Genomic DNA, 22,229 nt, shown 5'->3' on the forward strand with positions numbered 1-22,229 from the left:
TCAACAGGTCCCTGACAGAGACTGACAGGATAAGCCACAAGAAAGCAGGAGATGACAGGAAACTCCCGCACTCTGCCTCGTATATACATGCATGGAGGTCACCGTCACCACAGACTGCCCCAATCTGCCTCAATCTGCCCCAGTCTGCCCACGTAAACGTAGCCGACCACAGTGGCCGACAAACGTTAGACAGACAGATGCGCACAACTCTGCAGCAGCCTGCCACATCTCGAGCTGTCAGAGTGGACCATCGAGGTCACTGGAGGTCATTGAGGCTGAGCCGCCTCAGTCAGACGGCCTGTCAGTGCCGCTGACAACCAGATGTATGAAACATTATGTGAGAGAAACACTGTCCTCTTTATTAGCACACAATAACAGCAATGGATGCAATGTTAAGACCCCATAAATGTCCCAAAAGTAAGTTCATCGTCATGAGTTGGCCAGTGATTCTCAAAATGTCCACACCGAGTACAGCATCTTTAAATATTTTACCTTCCAAGAACAACATCATGACATATTTCACCCTCTAAGTACCACCAGGCCTAGATCAAATCAGGACTCCTCCAGATAAAAAAAATGGTCCAAAATGGTGTCAATCATGTCTGACCCAGAAAAAACACCAAACTTAAATGCATAACTCAAGAATGAATCTAATTATTCATTCAATCATTTATATGAATGAAGTCTAAAATTGCAGTTGATGCCACCGGAGGAGGCCTAGGTTAGCAGCTTGAGACTATTTAAGACATAAAATGATATAGTCCAGACCCTTGTGGAGCAAGAATTTCTGGGTATGTAAAAAAAAAAGTATTTCTCCAGCCCATTCCTGTTCTGAGCTATGATTTTTAAAATAAATAGCCAACTGCACACTCCAGCCACTAGGGGGCAGCTTAAATTAACACACGTGTCCAGCAGAGGGAACTGACATAATAAGAGATCAGGATAAAGACAGCTTATTATGGTCAGTCTGCCCCAGGGCGGCTGTGGCCACAATAGTAACTCACTGCAATCGAGTGCAAAGAGAGTGAATAATGACTTTATGTAGCACTTTGAGAGACGTGCGGCACAGGCTGATAAAGTGCAATAAGTGTAAGCTGTTTATTAGGCCACAGTCCTTTACAATATATGCGTTCCGTGACCCGCCGTGGGGCCTGAATTTCGGACCACGACCCAAGCGAGCTGGACACCTCTGATCTAAGATCAGAGTGGAGGCAAAACAATAAAGTAAACTAAAATGAGTATACAAAACATCAGCAAGAATGCACTTCCTCACACAATCTTCTCGATTCTCAAACAAAAATACGAGCTTTTTGAGATCCGAAATGAAAGAAGAGAATTTATTTTTTTTCTTGTTTTTTTCTTTCTTGTTTTTTTTATTTATTTTTTAATATTATTTACAAAAAACTCTCGTTGGGAGATAAAAGTGCAGAACATATACAATTTAAATAAAACAACATTCTATAAGAAAATAGAAAACGAAAATTAAAATGAATTAAGCGATGGCACTTCAGTCCATTAGGCATGTCAAGGCAATTCACACACATACATTTTCCTCAATCTTGTAGGACAGAGTCACATGGAAGCCCCACAAATTAGAGCGACAAATATTCAGAGACATCTTCACATAGAGAGTAAATATTATCGCATGAGTCTTTCAGAAGATTCAAAGAAGCGAAGAACTCCTTCAATTCAATTTTAAAAAACCAATAGGGATGGATTCTTGTTTTGCCATTTACTTTTATGTATGTGGTATTTACCCATAATTATTATAATATTATAAATTCTAAAAAGTTCCTTCGGCAGGTTGTCATTCCCAAAAAGAATTTGTTCTAACTTTAATTGTGTAATTTTTTCCATTTCTGTTTTCAGCCAATTCATGACGTCTTGCCAGAAACTTTTTATCACTGGACAAGAGAAAAACAAATGTTCAATAGTTTCATCTTCCTGGGAACAGAACACACATGGCTCCACCTCAAAACCAAACCTCTTTTTAAGCATTGCAGCTGCTGGATAATATCCATTTATAATTTTGAATTGCATTTCTTTGGTTTTAGGAGGAATTGGCCATTTCATGAATTTGATGTATTTATTTGTTATTTTGTCATCATAGTGCCTTATTTTTGCATTTTGGTCAAAATCATGAAATAGTTTACATTTGAATAGTTTACTAATATAATTATTGTTACACTTTTTGCTATTTAAAGGAGTCTGGTTTATTTGCAATTTAGGCAAATTTATTTGACTTTTAGAATAATGAAAGAAGAGAAATGCCAGTAAAGAATAGCCCTTTCATTTTTTTTCCTTTTGCTTCCACTCTCTTTCATCTTCCCAGTCCACTGGTTCTGGAAACATTTGCATTATAATGGAGTGTTGGTTGAAATATTGCCTCCTAGTGGTTATCAGAAATCTTATTAAAGTAATGGGGTGCACATAATACTAAAAAGTAACAACTCGTTTCGGTTGTAGCGTCAGACAATATTGCACATAAGTAATTCCACTCACTCAGATAGACTTCAAACAGTATTTTCCCTGTGCCAAAAACCATCGCACATTCGTGTGTCGCAACAGGAAGTTGAGCAGGATTCTCTCCTAGAGTCAACATTAACATTGCTTTTTTCTACGGCTGGGCCTTTATTATTGAGCTGCTGGAATATGCGGGAGGGACCATTACTGCTCTGGATGGAAGGAGCAATCCGCAGGAAGTGAGGAGCGGAGGAGATAGGGAGATCAGAGAAGGATGTAGGATGAACGGAATTAAGTGAGGGAAGTTTACTGGAATAGGAGAGTGTGAATGAAGGATGCTAGGAAAGGAGAAAAGATGTGACCAAATAAATCAGCAGCCAACAGATAATTGGACGAGCACGCACTCCAGGGACCGATGCTGCACCATGAAAAGTGACACCGTGATTTGCAATTAACTCCGAGAGAACGAATGGGGATTTGAGTTCCCTTTGGTTTAGTTCCAGGAACGCGATACCTGACATGATGGTCACTATAATGAATCTGTTAGGCTGCACGAATCATTTTTATCAGTTAACTTGTATGATGGCACCGATCTAATGGGAACTCAAGCACCAATCTGAAAGGGCAGAAAACAGCAAATTAGAGAAAGAGGTGAATCAAATGACAAACGAGGACGACAAAAGAAGGCAGCGTAAACAATGTTTTAAAGTCCCATTTTATGCTAGCTGTGCTCCGCAGGCAACTGGAAATTAAGATAAACATTTGAAATTTTATTTTTTTCATTTAGTACAATGTTATATTTATTCAAGATGAGAAAATGTGTGTAAGTGCTGCTACAAAGGTACTCTACGGCAAGATAACCTTATATGAAGCTGATGATTATTGAATAAAATGTCAAGGACGTATCACTTATAGAAGGAACAACCTAATTGATGCAGTTCTTTTACGTTAATGAGAGCCTGTACAAATAAAGGAGACTGCAGATATGGTAATGCAGGTACAGACAGATGCTCCATGAGTTCTTTAGGGAAGTTGCCAAGGTCACCTAATGCAAAATACATGTATCTTTTAAAATATACCCCAAAAAATATTTTGATGGAAGAACATCTTACCTTTACTATACTGTCATTAATTACAAACCACTCGGATAATTGTTATTGATAAAATAACTGTTATATTCACTCTATTCACTTACAATAGATATAAGAGTAAATACGACTTATTTTCTTGCAATAGCATAGTAGAACTGGAATTGTGTGCCCCGTGTTCGGCTTTTGCTGGTTATGCAGTGGACTTACAGACATGCTGGAGCGAGTGGATGTCCTCTAAGGGAGAATCCTCGGACTACAGGGACCCGAGTTTGAGTGATGGCTTTACAAAACCACAGAGACATCTCATGTTTGTCGAGAGGCTTTTCCCGGGAATGTCCTTTATAATATCAAGTGCGATGGCTGCCGCCAGCATTGGTTTACTATGTCTTCAGCTGACATGAATGACAAACTATTCTTCCAGACAGAAGAGCACATTTTCAGCCACAAGTGTACATTAAAACAAGCCAATCATTATAACATCATTATTGTCGCTACCGCCTGTATTGACGCACCATCACTGACTGTATTGATCGCAAGGAGGAATCTTTACCCATGATTATGCACACTACACGGCCAAAATTGCTACCATGTTACATATTATATTAGTGATTTAACATATGTAACAGGCTAGCGATTTTTATTACCTGGCAGTTCAGGAAGAGGATTCGCCTGATTTGGCCATAAAAGGGGGCTATTGTGTGGCTAGAATAAAGAGGAATTGGAGAGAAGTGGGATGACCTTGTCTCTTTCTGTTCCTGACTGACAGTAGCGACACACAGCCACAGAGATGTGTTTGAGGAGTATTCACTTAAAAGCTTTTCTGTGCAAAAATAAGGCTTTCTAATTTGAAGGCATTTACCAAAGTGATATTCAATACACGTTTCGCCAGTAGAAATACATTTACTGCTATACATGCATTGCCAGACAAAAAATAAAAATCTCATTGTGTGGTAGGGTGGTATGGCACTAGCCAGCCCTTAAAGCAGCACTAAGTAACATGTTTACATTAATAAAAAAGTAGTCCCACTGGAGGTAATACAAGTGTTTAAGGGGTGATTGAGGGTCTTTCATCTCCCCCGCTGTCTCTGGCCAGAAAATCTCCCTTGCAACTTTCCCTGCTCCGCCCCGAAGGCGCAATACACACTAATAGAATCACGAAGAAGAAGCTAACAGGCTAACGAGCAAAGCTAGCACCAGTTAAACAGTATTTACAGCCAAGTTTGAGTGACAAAAATGATCTCCATTGTGTACCTGGACTGTGGCACAATGTACAATATCCCTCTCTCCCTTTGTCTTTTCTGTCGGCGTAGTATTTACTCTCAATGACAATTAATGTGTAAAAATCTGCTACGACACCTGCAGTGGCGCTTATGGCCTCTAGGGGCATGAGTTACTTAGTTCCGCTTTAACTTCAAGGACTGTCGGCATATATCAACACAGTTGTGAGTGAACGCAAATACACAGCCACAGGCCAACTCCAGACCAGACCTCCAAACTTCAGAAGAAAGTCAAAGGCTATTCAAAAAGTTTGGCTGTAGAAGCAGATTTGGAATGGGGAAAATGCTTTCTGACTCTGCCTGTCTCTTCTGTATGATCAGACATGCCCTTTGGTGACGATGACTGCTTTGCCAGGATCTTGTCAAAAAGGCCATCAGAGAGTGTGAACACAGGAGCGGGGGTGTGCCTTTCTCTCCCACTGTCTGTTTGTGCTCCACTGACACACTGTGGTCTCTGGACTCTGTCGGCAGTCCTGTTTCTGTCAAGTCAAATAACAGCATTTCAAATGGGCTCCGCGCTCTGACACCGCAAACTGCCTCCATGGGCTCCCGAGCTATCCCTACCAAACACATACACACGACTTGAGGAATACCTACAAGTTTGCACAGCATACATAGCACGACTGAGCTCCAAGAACTTTTGGAGTGCCCACTTTTCCTCTCCCACTGGCATTTCTGTGCAAATGTCAAATCATTCACCTGGAACGAGTAAAGCAGACCTTCAGGGATCTTCTTTGAGAATGTCAAACCAAACCAGGAATCAGTACAAAGCTTTGGATATAGTCCAGATTGGACCACTGGCCTCTTAACAGTGAGTGAAGGCATCTAGGTCTCACACAATTTAGTCGCACGGCACTTAACATAGTTTCCATTCAAATGTGAAGAGAGTCTTAACAAGGTTTGTCAAAAATGGAGGCAAACAAATATCGGAAAGCTTTTCAAGTAGGTGATAAACTAGCAGTTAATCATAATTGCACAAGTTGTAAATGGTCCAATTAAAATGGTTACGTGTGCAATGAAACCCTGTTTATAATGAATGGTTTCATTAGTCGATACAGCAAATGCATTTTTATCTTTCATTGACTGCTGTGCAAAAAATCAACACGAACACACACTGTAAAGCATTGTAGGACATTATAAACGCTTTTGCTTTACTTTACTCACACTCCCTGCCATTGGTGTGAGACTTGATGGTATCACAGAACCCATGTGATTCTCATGTTATGTCTTAAATAACCACTGCTTATCTGGGGGAACCATCTCTTGACCTTGTTTCTTGTCCAATCTGCTGTAACACTATAAGCCAGCATGGCCAGTCATTTTCTACTCTCTCTTTCCCCTAAGGCACGGTGGGGGAAAAAAAAAACAGGACACTTGCCTTTTCTCTTTCAGAAGAAAAACATCCCACAGAAGGCCATCAAATGAGACAGCGGTATTTACTACCATTATCTGGGCTTCGTCTTATGTTTACTTAGAAAAAGACAAGGCAGACACCATCAATAAATTGTATTCGCTGACCACATTGTAGAGTTTACAATACCTCAGGGCAATGAAAGGCAGACAGGATGAACCCAGTTTCACCTGCAACAATAAAACAGCCTTTAATAGAGGAAAGACCCAGTACATAATATTACACCAATAACTGTCAATTATTGCCACTGGACACTGTTAGATCCAAAAAGGATGCTTTGCGGTGTTATGAAGTAATTCAAGTCTTTCAAGCAGGATATGAATGTTTATCCTTCTGAGAGCTTCTCTATCAAGGGTCAAGTCCAATGTGTCTTTGTCCCGAGTACTTACTAGTTTGGGCTTTCTGCCAAAATCGTGACGAAGAAGTGTCTCTAATTCTCACTAATTTTATCTGAACATTCACTCACGGATTCGGAGGGCGGCATGGGCATGCTTGTCTCCAATTGTCACTTAAATAAAAACAGAAAGATGAATGATTGAACTCATAAAACTGATAATTATTTCCTCTTGGTAATTATGGGTTATTGTCCTTTGAGGAGTCTCTATTCAAATCCCTACAAAGATTTCTTCTTGATTAATCCGAAAGTATATCTGGCATTGCACAGTCACACTTATCTTTTTGGTTAATGGGCTTGTGAAAGACACCAAGGGAGAGATAGCAATGACGGGAGCATTGCAATGACACAGTAATAACTAGAAATTCTACTAAATTCAATGCCTTTTTGAATATTTTTAATTACCTTTCACATCCAACCATAAATTTTCAAAAGCCATTTCAAAACTTCTATGAGAAAGGCATCTGGCGTCACAAATAACTTAAATCAAAATCTATGCACACAATGCATAAGCTCCTGAATCAAACCTATGAAGTTTGTAAATTGGATTCACCTCCAGTGTCTGGGATGTTTTCTTCTGGGTACTTTGATTCCCCCCACTGACCAAAAACATGCACACAACTGCCTGTGTGATGCTACACTTGCAGGATTCAATAATAATAATAATAATAATACCTTTAATTTGTAAAGCACTTTACATGGAATCTCAAAGTGCTACAGCACAAGTAAAAACTGACAATAATAAAATAATAAAAGCATAATAAAAGCACACAACAGTTGAGGATAAAAATGTTAAAAAGGGTACAGAAAAGTCTTGAGTCCTCTTCTGAATGATGGGTCAAATTTACCTATAGAAAATCATAAGTATCTCGCACTGATTGATTTTAATTGTGTTTTTTAATTTTATTTCCTAGCTGCATGCTTGCGCTGGTGGCCTAACGCACTGATGTCAAAGTAAAGTCAAATGTATATCTGACTATTCAAGCTCCAGACAGTGCTTCGGTTGTGCAGTCATTGGATTACACAATGCACACAACAGCTTTTCAGACAACTCGGAGAAGCATAAAAGAGATTGTGACAACTTGTGACAGAACAACAGGATGACAGTCTGTAAAGGACAGTGACTCACTACTGTCATTGAGTCCATGCTGCCTCCATTTGATATAACTTTGTGATCTTAGCTCAGGGCAGATCTGTAATTAGGACAGACAGACAGACAGACCTCCCGGGACTCGACTTTAACTGCTGCTACAATTCACACATTATCGTTTCGTTAACATAGTACGTTTAATTTTTTTCCTTCTGGCTTTTTCCTTTCTGAGTATTATTCTTTGCACTTGCAGCTGGACAAGTGACAACAGAGCAGAGGATCGAACTATCCTTGAGCTGCTGAAGAAGTCCATAATCAAACTGTGAAAGAAGAGGTAGTAGATGACATCCCTCAGCTGTTGCCTAAATGCATTTCTAAATCTCACAGACCGTCCTGCATATTCCAAATTGTTCAGTGACGTTAATAAGAAGCACGTTCCAGTCGGAGTCATAGTGAGACGTGATCCGGGCACATGCTAGCACTGTGCTAATTTAGCCTCAGACTTCCTCATTTGTGCTGGAGAAAAATGTGCTATATTTAGACACACAACAGCACATGGGGTCACTTTTCTGTCACAAATGCTGAGTTTACAATGGTGTCAAAAGATGTTTACTCTACTACAAGAAGATAGATGACCAGGCATTATTTTACCACATTCCACGGTACTGCACGACAGCTTTTAGGGGACATTTTACTCATGTTTACCGCAGGGATCAACCGGCAATCAATAAATATCAGACAACCATAACAGACTGTGGCCACACTTCTGTATATAGCCACCACTCACAACTACAGCCTTTGCTTCCACAGGTCCCAACATCCTGATCAAGTTTAAAAATACATCTATGCACCTTCTTGTTGTGTCGAAAAATCATGGCACTTCTTCCTTCTGTTGGCTAATTGCTTGTTATTGTTTCTGGCCCGCTCCTAGAAAAAGACACACGGGGCTACTTCAAAACACACCCACACACTGCATGTGCCACAGCGCGACCAGGCACGCCGGACCCCTGTAATGTTCACACTGTCTTTAAAAACTTCACCCATGAGTAACCCACTCACTGCTAGGTAGGAAGTAACCAAGCAATATTTTTCATGCTACTTTCCACATCCAACCATGACGCTTTGTGGCATCAGTACGTACACCGTTTCCATGTTTGGGTATAACTTGATCATATACAAAGTCTTTGTGTTTCCTGTTAGTGGGCAGATTACACCTGCAGGCAATTACAACAGCCCTTTGCTGCCAAGGCGTGATGTGAGAGAAGACCAGGATGCTGAATGTTTTATAAAGTCAGTGAGAACAACATGGCCCGCGCTTCAAGTATCAAGCTGCTATTGTGTGGTGCCGAGAGTGATTAAGAGCAGGAGATGGAGGCAAGGCCTGAGGTTGTAATGTGTAAGAATCAGCAAAGCCTTTGGTTATTTGCGACACAAAAAAGCACCTTTGGCCAAAAATTAATATTGGGTTAAGATGTTTTTTGTTTCATCACATCACTGCACGAACACGGGCATCAAGTAGATTTACACAGAATTTGACAGATGTGATCGATTATCAGCAATTTGGATTCAACATACACATGGCATCAGCCCAAACTTCCCAGTGGCAAAATGGGAACAAATTGTTAAATATTGAACAAAATCTTATTACTGTAATAGAGTTTGCAGACTGCGAAGATCTTAAAAAGAGACTCAGCAGATGAAGGAGGCTTGAAAACACAGAGAGGGGAATATATTACGACAGTAACTGTGTTATTGGTAGAGAAAGATTGGGGGGAAAAAATCCTTATACAGAAAAGCACATCACCTAAGACCTGGGGAACAGTCACTCATCTCACATATACACATTTGACATTTGAAGATACACAAGGTTATTTTTTATCCCTATAAAATGTGCTGACAGAGTGCTACCATCTCAGTCCATTATTCGGAGTCCTTTGTTTCAAATATAATTACACGGGTTTGTTTTATCTAAGTCTCTTTGTCTTTGAGATAACGACCTTAAGGAGGTTTCTGCTTCTTCCTATCCAATCAATGCCACTCCATGCAGTGCTTTAGTGGCACTTCATGTCGCACAACCTGATGCTACACTATGTGTGCACCATGATGAAGATCACAGGAGGATTTGACATGCTTTAGGAAAGGGAGTGTACCTGTTAATATACACAAAGTAACTGAATGCCTTCACAGCTGAGTCAATAAAAAAACAATACAATAACACAGCTTGATATATATCTCCTTTTTATCTCCTCAGCTCAATTTTCACACATTAACATCCCTATTCTGTTCAATTAGACCTTCCTCCAACAACCCGACCATGCCGCACTTACTTCCCAGCTCATACGCAGAGCAGAAATAACCCTTAAATTGCGTAAAATAAAATAAATAAGGGTGTAATGATAGAAAAAGAAAGCGATTATAGCATGAGCACAGTGCAAATAGAGAAGCCTGGTGCGGTTGAAAGCGTGATAATTAGACATTCCTTTTTGTGTGTGCCAGCTACACAGATTCACTAATGTGCACCGAGCAGCCACTCCAACCAGCAAGAAGCTTATGGCTACAGAATGAGGCGCCCCACTGTCTAAATTTAACTCTTGACAAAAAGAACCTTGTTTTCCACAGCTGCCAAAAACATAGATTTTAGAGCCACGGTTGTGCAGTGTATTTTCATGCAGCACAGTTCACATTCTTGGAAAAAAAAAAGCTGAACTGCAGTTAAATAGTTGGACCACAAGGGGCGGTAAACAACCCTTATTAATGTATAGTATAATGCTGAAAAGTGAACCTTTCGAACGGACCCGTGAGCAAAAACACATGTATTTATACGTGTCAAATATGTCACAGTGATACAACCTAATTCTTACCAATACCAATACCAAACGGAAGAAATAAATAAAAAACATATATTGAAATTCCGAGTGTAAGATGGAGCTCAACCTACTATCATGACTAAATGAAGGTACTTGCGTGACAGCTGGGAAACTTGGTCTTGCATAATATTGCGTAACTAAAGAGTAGAACAATCTTTCGTCAGCAACTTTTATGACAATTACACGCGCATGCTTTATGATTATTGACAAAACTTGTACGCCTACTTTTTTTTTTAGCTTTTAAAGCCTATATTTTCAACAGTCCGGTATTTAAAGCAGTACTAAGTAACGTGTTTACCTTAATAAATCCTTTCCGTAGTCCCTGTGGGGGTAATACAAGTGTTTATGGGATGATTGGAGGGTCTTTCATCTCCCCCTGGTGTCTCTGGACAGAAAACCATGTTTGCAACTTGACTGCCACCGGTCCGGAGAAAGCAATACACACTAATGGAATCACGAAGAAGACGCTAACATGCTAACGGGCAAAGCTAACGGCGGGCTAACGTCACTTTAAACAGTATTTACAGCCAAGTTTGAGTGAAAAATAAATATTTCCATTGTATAATTGGATGCACAATATCCCTCTCTCCCTTCGCCTTTACTGTCAGCGTAGTATTTACTCTCCAAGACAATTAATAAGTTAAAACATCGTAACTTGCTACTACACCTGCAGTTGCGCTTATGGCCTCTAGGGGAAAGAGTTACTTAGCACTGCTTTAAAGGTACACTGCGTAACATTTTTGACTCTACTGTTGCGGCAAAACAGAACATGCTCCTAATGACACAGAAAATGCTGTTACTGCAGTGTGTAATAAAAGAATGGATTTGGATGCGAAACTAACCTGTTTAAATCTCAAATTCTACTGCCTTTCGTCACATCTCCATGGAAACGAGCTGGAGACGTACCCCCTCCCAGTAAAGTTTACCGTTACATCTTAGGAGGGGTGAGCCTCATAATTATTTGTTTGTACATTTAGGAGGTATTTTTCAATTATGAAAATATCTGTCATAAAATAAATGATTGTATTTCAATTTTATTTAGTGGGTAAAATTCTACACAGTGTGGCTTTAAAGGTAAATTGCTTTAGCAGCTACGTCATTTACTAATTGCATGTAGAATAGACAGCCTAATTCGACAGTTAAATGTATGAAATCATGTTAGTTGCCGAAAAAGCAGAACTCGATAGCTGAATGTAAAATTGCTAGATTGTTAACGAGAAGCAGTGCCAATCGACAAGTACTGTGTTTTGACGGTACACCAGTAGCTATTCATCGTATTCTGCCCCGCCCACTTTTGCCCCTTTTTTGCCCTGTCTCTGCACTTTGTTGTCTTGACTCTTCCGGTAGAGCCCGTTCACAAAGCCGAGAACGAGGGAAAATGTTGGCCGCTAAACCCTGATGTTTAGTCGATTGATTTGTGTAAAACGTCCAATGTTCTTTTGCACCAACAAGTCAACACTGCACCGTTTCTCTGCGCGGCCTGAAATCCGCTTAGTGTTCCTGTAGATTTTATCTTATCCTATGTAAACTGATTGGAGAAAAGGGGCGGGCACAATTCATGGCGGCGCCAAACTTCCGTAATAAACTGAATAGTGAAGCTGAAGGAGTCCAGTAAATCAGTAAATGTATAAATCCAAACAGGCTTACGAGTTGCTTTCCCACGTCACAACTTGTTCCACACAGTGAGTTTGACAGAAAATGAACCAGAAAGCGCGGAAATAATGATAATAATAACAATAACGGTTTAATTCTTTTGGACCATGATGTATCTTTCAGACGAAACACCAAACGCAAAATGGCGATGGCTACATTTACAGCACAATAAATCCTTAGCACGTGGTCAAAGGCACAACAAGTCGAAAATGTTTTAAAAAAGCATTTCACATTGGCAGAAACACTCACAAAGCCACACTCTTCGTCGGCGCCTGGTCAACGGTCAGGGGTCAGGGCCACAGGTGACTTTGCAGCTATATATCAGCCAGAGCTCTTCATTCACAAAACATTATCCACACATCATCTGAGCCCGCTAAATGACACCACAGATTACGATGACAACAGGCAATCATGGGTTCAGCCAGCACCTTTAATAATATGGAAATGTCTAACTATGCGTACTTTGCGTTTGTACAAAGGCCATTTGTGTGTGAGAATATTTATCTCACTGTACCTCAGTAGACGGTTATTTCACATGTCTGAAAAGCCGCTGTCTTACACATGAACAATGTCGCGCCTGTACGTTTACCGCTTTTCCACAGTTAGGTGCAATTAGGATTTCTGTTTGATTCATAATTGAGGGCACGACCAAAAAAAAAAAAAAAAACAGCCCAAATTCAAACCAACAGCCTATACAAGGGTTAGAGCTGATTGAACATCAAGGTAAAATGTAGTCATTTTCTTTATTTTGTCGTTGTCCATATTCAGTTGTGTCAAATCCCACTGAACTAGTTGAAACGGACGCAGTTGAACATCTTTGAGGCAGTGCGCACTTAACCGAATCATTGACATTATAATGAGAATTGCCGGCAGCCTACAAAAAAAAAGAAAAAAAAGATGCCTAAATATTGTCCCTCGAGTGATAATGTACAGGGGCATATACGACAAAGCAAACATGATGATTACGTTTAACAACTGATGGGACGGCCGAGGTGCTCATCATCTGTGCGCCATTTGGCACAAGCAGCAACGGATCAAGCGTAAAAGTGACTGTTTTTTTCCCAGCTCTGCACAGATTTCGCACAAAAGCTCGTGGAAGCCCAGTTCACAGCGCGTTCCGTTAAGGGACATCTTCTCCATGTTGATGATTCCAAAAATCCTGCTTTTTCCATCATCCTAGACGCCTGCAAAAACCTGTCCCACATGACGAGAAATCATCCACTTTATAACAGGTGTAGGGGTGCACTTTGAGAATGCGTCTCCGAGTCCAGAATGACTGACTCAAACAAGTTTTCAGTCGCCTATACATGCCGACTATATGTTACACAGGTGTTCGCTTTTTGACGGCGCGGGATATTTGAAGGGGAAAAACAGCGCGCAACCACACTTGAAAAAAAAAAAAATGCAATTGATCTGAGATGGCTTAAAAAAAAAAGGTCCTATATAGTTCGAGCTTACCGTTGCTGGTGCCGTCATGCTGGTGGTGCGTTCCGGTCCGCTTCATCGCTCTGCGTCCGCTCCACGTCTGAGGACATGCTTGTGAGAGGAGCGGGCTTTGAACGCGAGAGCGCCTCGGCTTCGGAACGGAAAGTGGGAGGCGGTGGAGGGGGCTGGCGCGCGCGTGTGTGTGTGTGTGTGTGGATGACCACGAAAAGAGAAAGGGAGAAAGAGAGAGGGAGAGAGGGGGTGCTCAACATTGATAGCCTAGTGAAAAACTCAGCTCTCATAATACCTTCATAACATTAGAATTGCTAAGCCCACATCATGAGCGCGCGTTGATACTTTTCTTGACGCATTCTTGCTCATTCTCACATTTTGGCAGCTTTACTTCCATTGATGGGTCAAAGGAATAGAACAAAACCAATAAGTAGATAGAACGTGCTCTATCTTTCACAGGGGAATTGTTGCCTATACACGTTGTGAGGCTGACCTTGACCAGAACGTGTCTTTAAGTAACATCCTTTATTTATTTGTCCATTTGAACGTATGTGAAATTATTGGTGTAAGATCTGTCTGAAGGTCTAAGGTCTACAGTGAAAAGTAAGTTGTTGGACGTGTTGGACTCATTTAATGTCACTGCATTTGGCCTAACTTTATTATCCGAAGTTCTCCCTATAAGCTGCTGGCTGGGTATGTTTTAGTGACATCTACTGGAGAAGAAATCAGAGAAGCGAGAAATGAACTACAGAGTGACTTTCCATCAGGCTAAAGTGAAGAAAAAAAAAGTCTAAGTCCACGAGCAACAGTGTACTTATAGAAGGAGCGCTACTGCTATAGACAGCACAACATTACTGTATAGTAATTCCTGTGCAATAACCTCTAGGTTTGTAAATACCTCCCCTGTCACTTTATCAATCACAATCACCACAATCCATTATTTGGCACAAATCCATATTATGTATTAGGTATTTACATGCCGTTTTGAAAGTCAAGAAAACTTTATGATGAGAATTACGTGTGCCTGGTTTTTGCCTCAGTGCATCAAACTTTCCCTTCCTCTCATACGGTCATGTGGTCACGCTTTGCTGATCACACTTTGGTTTCAACCAAAGTGTGTGTGTTGCTGCATGTAAATAAATATTGTCTCACATGGAAGCGGGCCGGGGCCTTCGCAGAGAACAGTGAACAAATGCACGGACAGCCTCAAAGGCCCCTGAGTGCTATTGGGTGTAATTAGTTGGGGGAAAACCTCAGCTTTAATGGACTGCCAAAGTAAGTGAACAAAGGCCTCTTAACAGGCAGATGTGTGATATAGGCACCTCATGTACATTTGCTTTTAATAGTGGGTGCATAGTAGTACGATTTAATTCAATCAATCAATGTTACTAACATTTTCTTTTTTTCATAGATGTTTGTTTATTTTTACAAATGCGTTTTGTCTGTTCCAGTGAAGACCAAATGCATAGCCCAACGTTCAAAAGAGCAATTGCTGAGTTAAATAAAAAAAAATTGAATATCACAGATGCTTGAAAAAATACATGAAAAAAATGGTAAAATAGATAATTCTGTACATTGAATAGTTAATTATTGCATGTTGAGGTTTAAAAGTTGCTGAGGTGAGCATGAATTGACATGTCCATTCCTCACCTTTACCCTATTATGAAAAAAAGGAAAATCAATCATTGATATGAAATGCATCTAATTGAATAAGCAAAGCATGTCTAATGTGATTTTCCGCATCTCTCTCAGTCAATTACACCATGAGTGACAGTTCTGACTCCAGAGATCGTTAGAGCTCCAGTGGGTTTTAACAGCTGCTGAGAGAGCGCAGCCTGGCCACTCCAGAAACCCCAAAGCATACCTCTTTATTAGACACAAGGGTGAGATAATCCGGCAGGTGCCTTCGAACTACTCCAAGTTTCTAGAGCCACTGTGCCTGAAGAGCCATGAACGCACGCACAAAGTTGTTTCTTTCATCACTGTGAAAGGAAAGAGAAGAGTAAGATGAGGACAGGATATTGAAAGGGTTATTATGGGGAGCTATGCTCAAGCCAAAGTTGAGCCCAATTAATACAATAAAAACATTGAGTTTTATCCTGATTTCAGTAAAGGCTCATGCATGAGTAAAAGCACACATGACAAGTCTTAACTCAGGCAATAAAAAACGGGGGGATATAGTTTTTCTTCCCAATATTTCAAGTATGTAAGTATGCAATGAAACTGTCACGGTAAACCTACGGTCGCGTTTTCAGAGGTGGATAGTGACTGCATCCTTTTTCTTTTTTTGCAATGGCACTAGAAGCAGTTATTAGTAGGAATAGAAGAATTGTAATATGTGTAAAATGGATGTGACTTCTGAGGATGTTCTCTCTCTAGTGTGTGTACATCCCATTGCGTATGTGTTATTGGGTCAAAATGTGAAGAGGCGGCCCACTTCTACCTACTTTGTACAACGCTTTGAGCTTCAAAGTGGTGCCGTCGCCGTTCTGAAGCATCAGCGTTTTGAATCATCTTTCAGTCAGGTGACCCTCTGCTTTTAACTGTGTTCTGCTGAGTGTGAGCTTTGGCATTGCCATTAGCATTGTAAATACATGACTTCAGCCTAATTCACAATTCGCACAGGGACGCCATGGGAGTGCGCTTTGCCAGTACTTTTTATACTCCTTTTATTAGCTTAGTAGTAAGTGCAAGCTGCATGTCCAACGTAACTTTATATATCTCCCCGCCCAGTCTGTTTTTATGCCATTTAACCAGACAGGGTTTACGATTATATTGTACTGTATTTTCCCGACTATAAGCAACACTTTTTTTATCGTTTGGGTGGGAGCGCGACTTATACTCACTTGCGACTTAGAAATCAAAATATATAATTTCACTAGTTCACTAGTATCTTCTAAGACTGAACACAAATGCCCGAAAAAGAGGTTACTCTTACCGCAATGAATCAAAAAAAAAAAGGCTATACGCAGGCTAAAAGCTTGATGGCCATAGCGAGAGGGACAAGTTCGCAAATGGGTGCTTGAACTACACGCTGCCGGGAGAGGCTTGTCAACGGTGCCGACTTATATATGTTTTTTTCTTCTTCATTATGCATCTTTTGGCTGGTGCGACTTATGCTCCAGAGGGACTCATATATGTTTTTTTCTTCTTCATTATGCATCTTTTGGCTGGTGCGACTTATACTCCAGAGCGACTTATATATGTTTTTTTCTTCTTCATTATGCATCTTTTGGCTGGTGCGACTTATACTCCAGAGCGACTTATATATATTTTTTTAATTCTTCATTACGCATATTTTGGCTGGTGCGACTTATACTCCAGAGCGACTTATATATATATATATTTTTATTCTTCATTACGCATCTTTTGGCTGGTGCGACTTCTAGTCTGGAAAATACACACACATTTTCTATTAGCAAAGGACAAATTCTAAAAAAGGAGATGATGAAGTGAGTTGATGTAGTGACAACAACAATATGGAGAAAATTGCATTGATTTAAAAAGGAAAAATTAGAATGTGGAATTACCAATTAAAGTACTCTGTTAAAGGCCAATCTTCTCCCTCGCTTCATAATAGTGGGAAGAGGGAGGCTTAGGTTAATTGCCCTCAACCCAGGATCTCCTTTTGAATGTTTCCACGAGTCTAAATCAGTTCATTAGCAATTCTTTGCAAATCTTTTATAGTTTCGTAATTGAGGGTAATTAAGTGAAGTGATGGCATTAGTGGAGTGCTGGACAAAGCATCAAAACGCATTTAAGGGGCTGGCACACATGAATATGTCATTAAGGGTGACACTCAAGGATCAACCTAACAACCTCTAATTGTGCGAGCTTCATATGAGCTATGTGCGCGTTCATCTGAAACACAACATTTGTACATAATAAGGCAAAATGGAGTGTGTCCGTGTACTGTGCTTGTGTGAAATGCAAAATCAAGATGTGCTGAGATGTTGAGAGCTGAATGGACAACCAGTGGCCACCAGTGACAGAGCTGATGGACTCATACATGTCACTTCGAGAATGTTTTTTTGTTTGTTTTCACCCATGAAAATTAAAAATAGTGAAGCTAACTAATGTAAAAATGATTATTATGAAAATCAACACAACACAAACAAATAATATTGAAGCAATGACCTTGGCTGGTGGTCAAGTTGACACACAACAGACATGCCATGTATTGTATTGGTGGCATACATTTATGAGTTCAAACAACCACACGTGTACTGTACATCATGCATCATATTATCTGTAAATGAAAAGTGTGATGTGCCAGGAGGTGATGAACAGCGGTCAAAACAGGCCGCCATATTGGAAGGGTCACTGAATGAGTTAAAACACTAATTGAATCATGCAGCTCTTTAATTCTAACCTTTGAGCTCAGCTGCTGAGAAGACAGTGTTTAAGGAAGGACATTGTTTATTAACCTCAACCAGGCAATCCCAACACTCACCTGTGAACACTTCAGTACAGACTGCTGATCTGTTTTTTATTTCTGTTTTGCTGCTTATTGCGTGCATAATTCATATTTTAGCTCTCTGTAATGTGACAAGCCCATTACCTAGGCCTCTCCATGCAATGTGTAAAGAAGAAACGTATTAAGATGTTTTTTGAAGAATCATTTATTGTTTTCCCTAGAATACAATACACTTAGAAAACACAGTAACATTAATTCTGACATTTTACAATGATAGTGAATGCAATCTAAAAATGATTGCACACTTGCTCTCTTTATTAAAACACACTCCAAAGGTTTTTTTCTATGGGGCACTTTCACATTTACATTGGCTGCTCCTCAACACACCCCTCACCCTCACCTGCCCCCTCACCATGTAAACACAAACATGTGCAGAGAGCGCAAATGTGTGAAGCAGCAGAAGCAGCAACAGTTAGCGGCTAGGATTTTAGCAATATGACAGAAGTTTACAAAAGATCGTGAAGTGATAAACATCTGACCCACCTAATGCAGCTGAAAACCTCATGAAATGTCAGTTTGTTTAATAATCCAACAGGGAGCCGTCAGGTCATTTTCCTCCTTGTTATCACAAAGGCGTTCAAGGGTTGTGGTGAAAAAAAAAAAGCTCTGCACTGTAAACCTAGTTCTAAATGGAAGTATTCTGTTTCTAAACAGAGCAGGGGTCACCACTCCATCTACTGACATAGATGAGGGGAGCTTTAAGGAAGTTTAACCTCTGCAATACTCCACAATGGTGCGTTCTGACAGAAGGCTAATCTTTTGCCAATGCTCTGTTGTAAATCATTCTTAATGGCCTAATTGTTGTGGTTGTTGCCTGCGACCAGGGGGTTATACAGTAACTGCAATGAGAGAAAATGATTGCACGCATAAACACATTTGCCGTGTGGAATGGTTAACAGTCTTTTATGATTCTAAAGCTGTACAAATTCGCCTTTGCTGTTCTACTGATCTTTTTAATATGCCTTTCAAATGATAAATGGGAATCCAAGATAAGGCCCAAATGTTTCACTTCTTTGACTTATGCGATGTCTTGGCCATTGATTGTCCGATGCAGTTCTTCCAAGGGACGTGATCTGAAAGCAAAACAAACTGACACTGTCTTACTGACATTTAGGGTTTGTCCTGAGTTTTGAAACCATACTGAGCAGACTGATATTTATTTGACAATTTGTAAGGAAATGGAAGCAGGCTGATTGAGCGGGGGTTGAGGACGTAGTTTGGAGCAGGCAAGATGGTGGAGGCACGAGGGAAGAATCTGGAGTGGGCCACGGTAAAGGCAGGGGCAGCTGGAAGAGGCTGGTTTCCGGAGTGGAGCAGGTGAGTACTTGGCAGAATGGCACTGAACAGACTGACGATTTGGCAGAGATGTGAAGGCTCATGCTTAAATACTGCAGGTGATGAGGAGCAGAGTGGATTCTACTAGCCAACCAGGGAGTAGGTCCTTCAGTAGAGCATTTGTAGCCATGGCCTTCAGACGGGCTTGCCCTCATCCCATGAAACAGATCGCTGATACATTGGTGAGTCTGGTTTCCTGGCAAATGGATCAGTGGTTTGATGTCTCACTCTTAGCGTACAGCTGGATGTAGTGGAGGTGACTGATGGCGACTCCGTTCCTGAGTCTGTATCCATAACCGGTCTTGCTGATTCAGATGCAGAACAGCAGTGGGGACAGAGCGGCTTCTTGGTATATGCCACACTTAATGGAGACTTGTGCAGGTGGCTTGTTTTCCACAACCCCGTTGAGTTTGCAATAAAGGCTCTTAGGCCATTTTCACATATGTTGGAGCGCCTTATTGGTCGAGCCGAGACCGCCTTAGTTTCACACTTGCTCGCACATTCAACTGCATTCAACGATCAGCTGTTCAACAGACTTAATCCCATGACAACGGGCATCGACCTGTCAATCCACCGACACGCATGGACATACGTGCACACGACCCCGATGTTACGCTATGGTCGCTCCTCTCCTCATGCTTAAATACAGTCAGGCTGATATATGCGAAGCAGGGAGGAATGCACTTTAATCGACACATGAAGAGGAAAGTTTTACTGCAGCCGGAAGAAAAGACGGGAAAGAGACGTACCTTGATGATTTAAAGATGGTCCATTTTGCCTCTTCAGAGCAGTAATCCAAACATCCTCACACGGCGCATATTCATTATTTCTTCACGCAAAAGAGAGGCATGAAAGCGAGAGTAGTTCGGCCATGAGGTCGGCCATATTCACACCACAGTAGATAGTCTCATAGATATTTAAACTATAAGACTAATGGATAAGCGGGCACACTGATTAATACATGAGTCCAGCTCACAAAAGGAATTGTCAAAAATACCAGAGGAGCTACACACCTGTGTGACCCACAGTGCAGAGATCACCTGTTTAGCTCAGAGTGGCTGTTTAGACTGGCGTAAAGTGCTGCTGGATTCACACTGACCCAAAAGTACCGCAGTCAGGTCGAAAGCCCCTTTGGGGTCGACCTAACTACAGCCTGTGTGATAGCGCCCTATGGGCAGGTGAGCTCCAAGCGGCTTCACTCTGGGTTGCAGCGGGTGTTATGTGAATGCGCCTGTCTTCGGGCCAAACTACACTCGTTTTGACGGCTCTTTTCTGCGTGAAGAAAGAATGAACGTACGTGCTGCATGAGGATGTTTGGAATCCTGCCCTGACAAGGCAAAATGAATCATCTTTAAATCATCAATTTACATATCTCTTCCCGTTTTTCCCTTCCTGCTGCAGTAAAACTTTGGTAACGCTTCATGAGCCGATTAAAGTGCATTTCTCCTCGCTTCGCATATATCAGCCTCACTGTATTTAACCATGAGGGAGAGGAGTGAGCACCGAGCAACATCAGGGCAGTGCACGTGTGCGCACGTGTCTGTGCATTGACAGGCTGATGCCCGTTGTCATTGGAATAAATTCAGCGAACAGCTGATCGTTTTTGCGTTGATGATGGTGCGACGTTTGGTGCGGGCGTGTGTGAGCACGGACTGGACTAACTTTGGAGTAAATGCAGGAACTAGGGTTCTGCAGTCTCGAACGACTTCTGTCAACCAGGAGCTGGTGTGTAGCTCCTCTGGTATTTTTGACAATTCCTTTTGTGAGCTGTGCTCATGTATTAATCAGTGTGCCCGCTTATCCATTAGTCTTATAGTTTAAATATCTATGAGACTATCTACTGTATCTAATATCAATTAATGTGTCTTAATCATGTGAGATATTTGATTTGAACAAGCATGAATATGATGGCTATGTATTTTGACTTTTTGTATACATTCAGAAAAAAGTGTTATTTTAACCTAAAAATATATTGTATAGGAAAAACATAATTTTTTTCATCATGAGTTTTGTAAATATGGCTTGTGAAATCAGGTGTCTGCGAAATCCTGGAGGGACTGGCACACAGTACAAACGTGGCTGATGAAGAACTATGGTTCTTTACCAGAAATAAGTCATGAGGTGCGGGTCATAAAAGGACAATGGGAAGAATGAGAAATGAAAGCACCTAATTATACTGTAAACGTACGTGTGTGAATCAGTAAGTATCATCAAACACATCTAAAGGCAAAGGCAAGGCAACTTTATTTATACCGAGCATTTCATACACAAGGCAACTCAACTCAGGACAGTAACAACTGATTTATTGAACTATTATTCTTATATTTGAGTAGGTATTCATTCAAATGGACGTGATGATTACCCCTGTGACTGTTACCAAGTTTCCCAGAGCCAAACTGTAGTCATTATTCATTCACACCATACTCAGTGGTTGTAAGCTTCTATTATTGCCACGGCCGCCCCGTTGGGGTAGACTGACGGAAACGAGGCTGCCAATCTGCGCCATCGGTTTCTCCGACCACCACCAATCACTCACTCACTCTCTCATTCATTCTGATTCATTCTGGCTCATCAGTTTAGACGATTTTGTGATTTGAGTTTAAGCAACGGTGAGAGGATGGAATTTGTTGAGCTCTGAAAATGCTTGACTCTGAAGCAAAAAACGTGATTACATATTTCCCTGAGACGTGAAAGGTGCACTGTAGGAGTCCAGCTATGCAGTTTCACAGCTCAT

General features: G+C 40.9%; 1 protein-coding gene across 4 annotated transcripts in view; it reads right to left on the bottom strand.

Annotated features, from left to right (window-relative positions):
* The window catches only part of chrm2a (cholinergic receptor, muscarinic 2a), a 66,831-nt gene extending 52,971 nt beyond the window's left edge, over positions 1-13,860 (bottom strand). For 3 of the 4 annotated variants that reach the window (XM_079582287.1, XM_079582285.1, XM_079582284.1), the window contains exon 1: positions 13,705-13,860. The gene's annotated coding sequence lies outside the window, so the exon portion shown is untranslated. The remainder of the gene's footprint in view (positions 1-13,704) is intronic. The other variant, XM_079582286.1, reaches the window with a different exon arrangement.
* Between the last annotated feature and the right edge of the window lie 8,369 nt (positions 13,861-22,229).

Source organism: Gobius niger (genome assembly GCF_951799975.1).
Source record: "Gobius niger genome assembly, chromosome: 2".
Taxonomy (NCBI): Eukaryota; Metazoa; Chordata; class Actinopteri; order Gobiiformes; family Gobiidae; genus Gobius; species Gobius niger.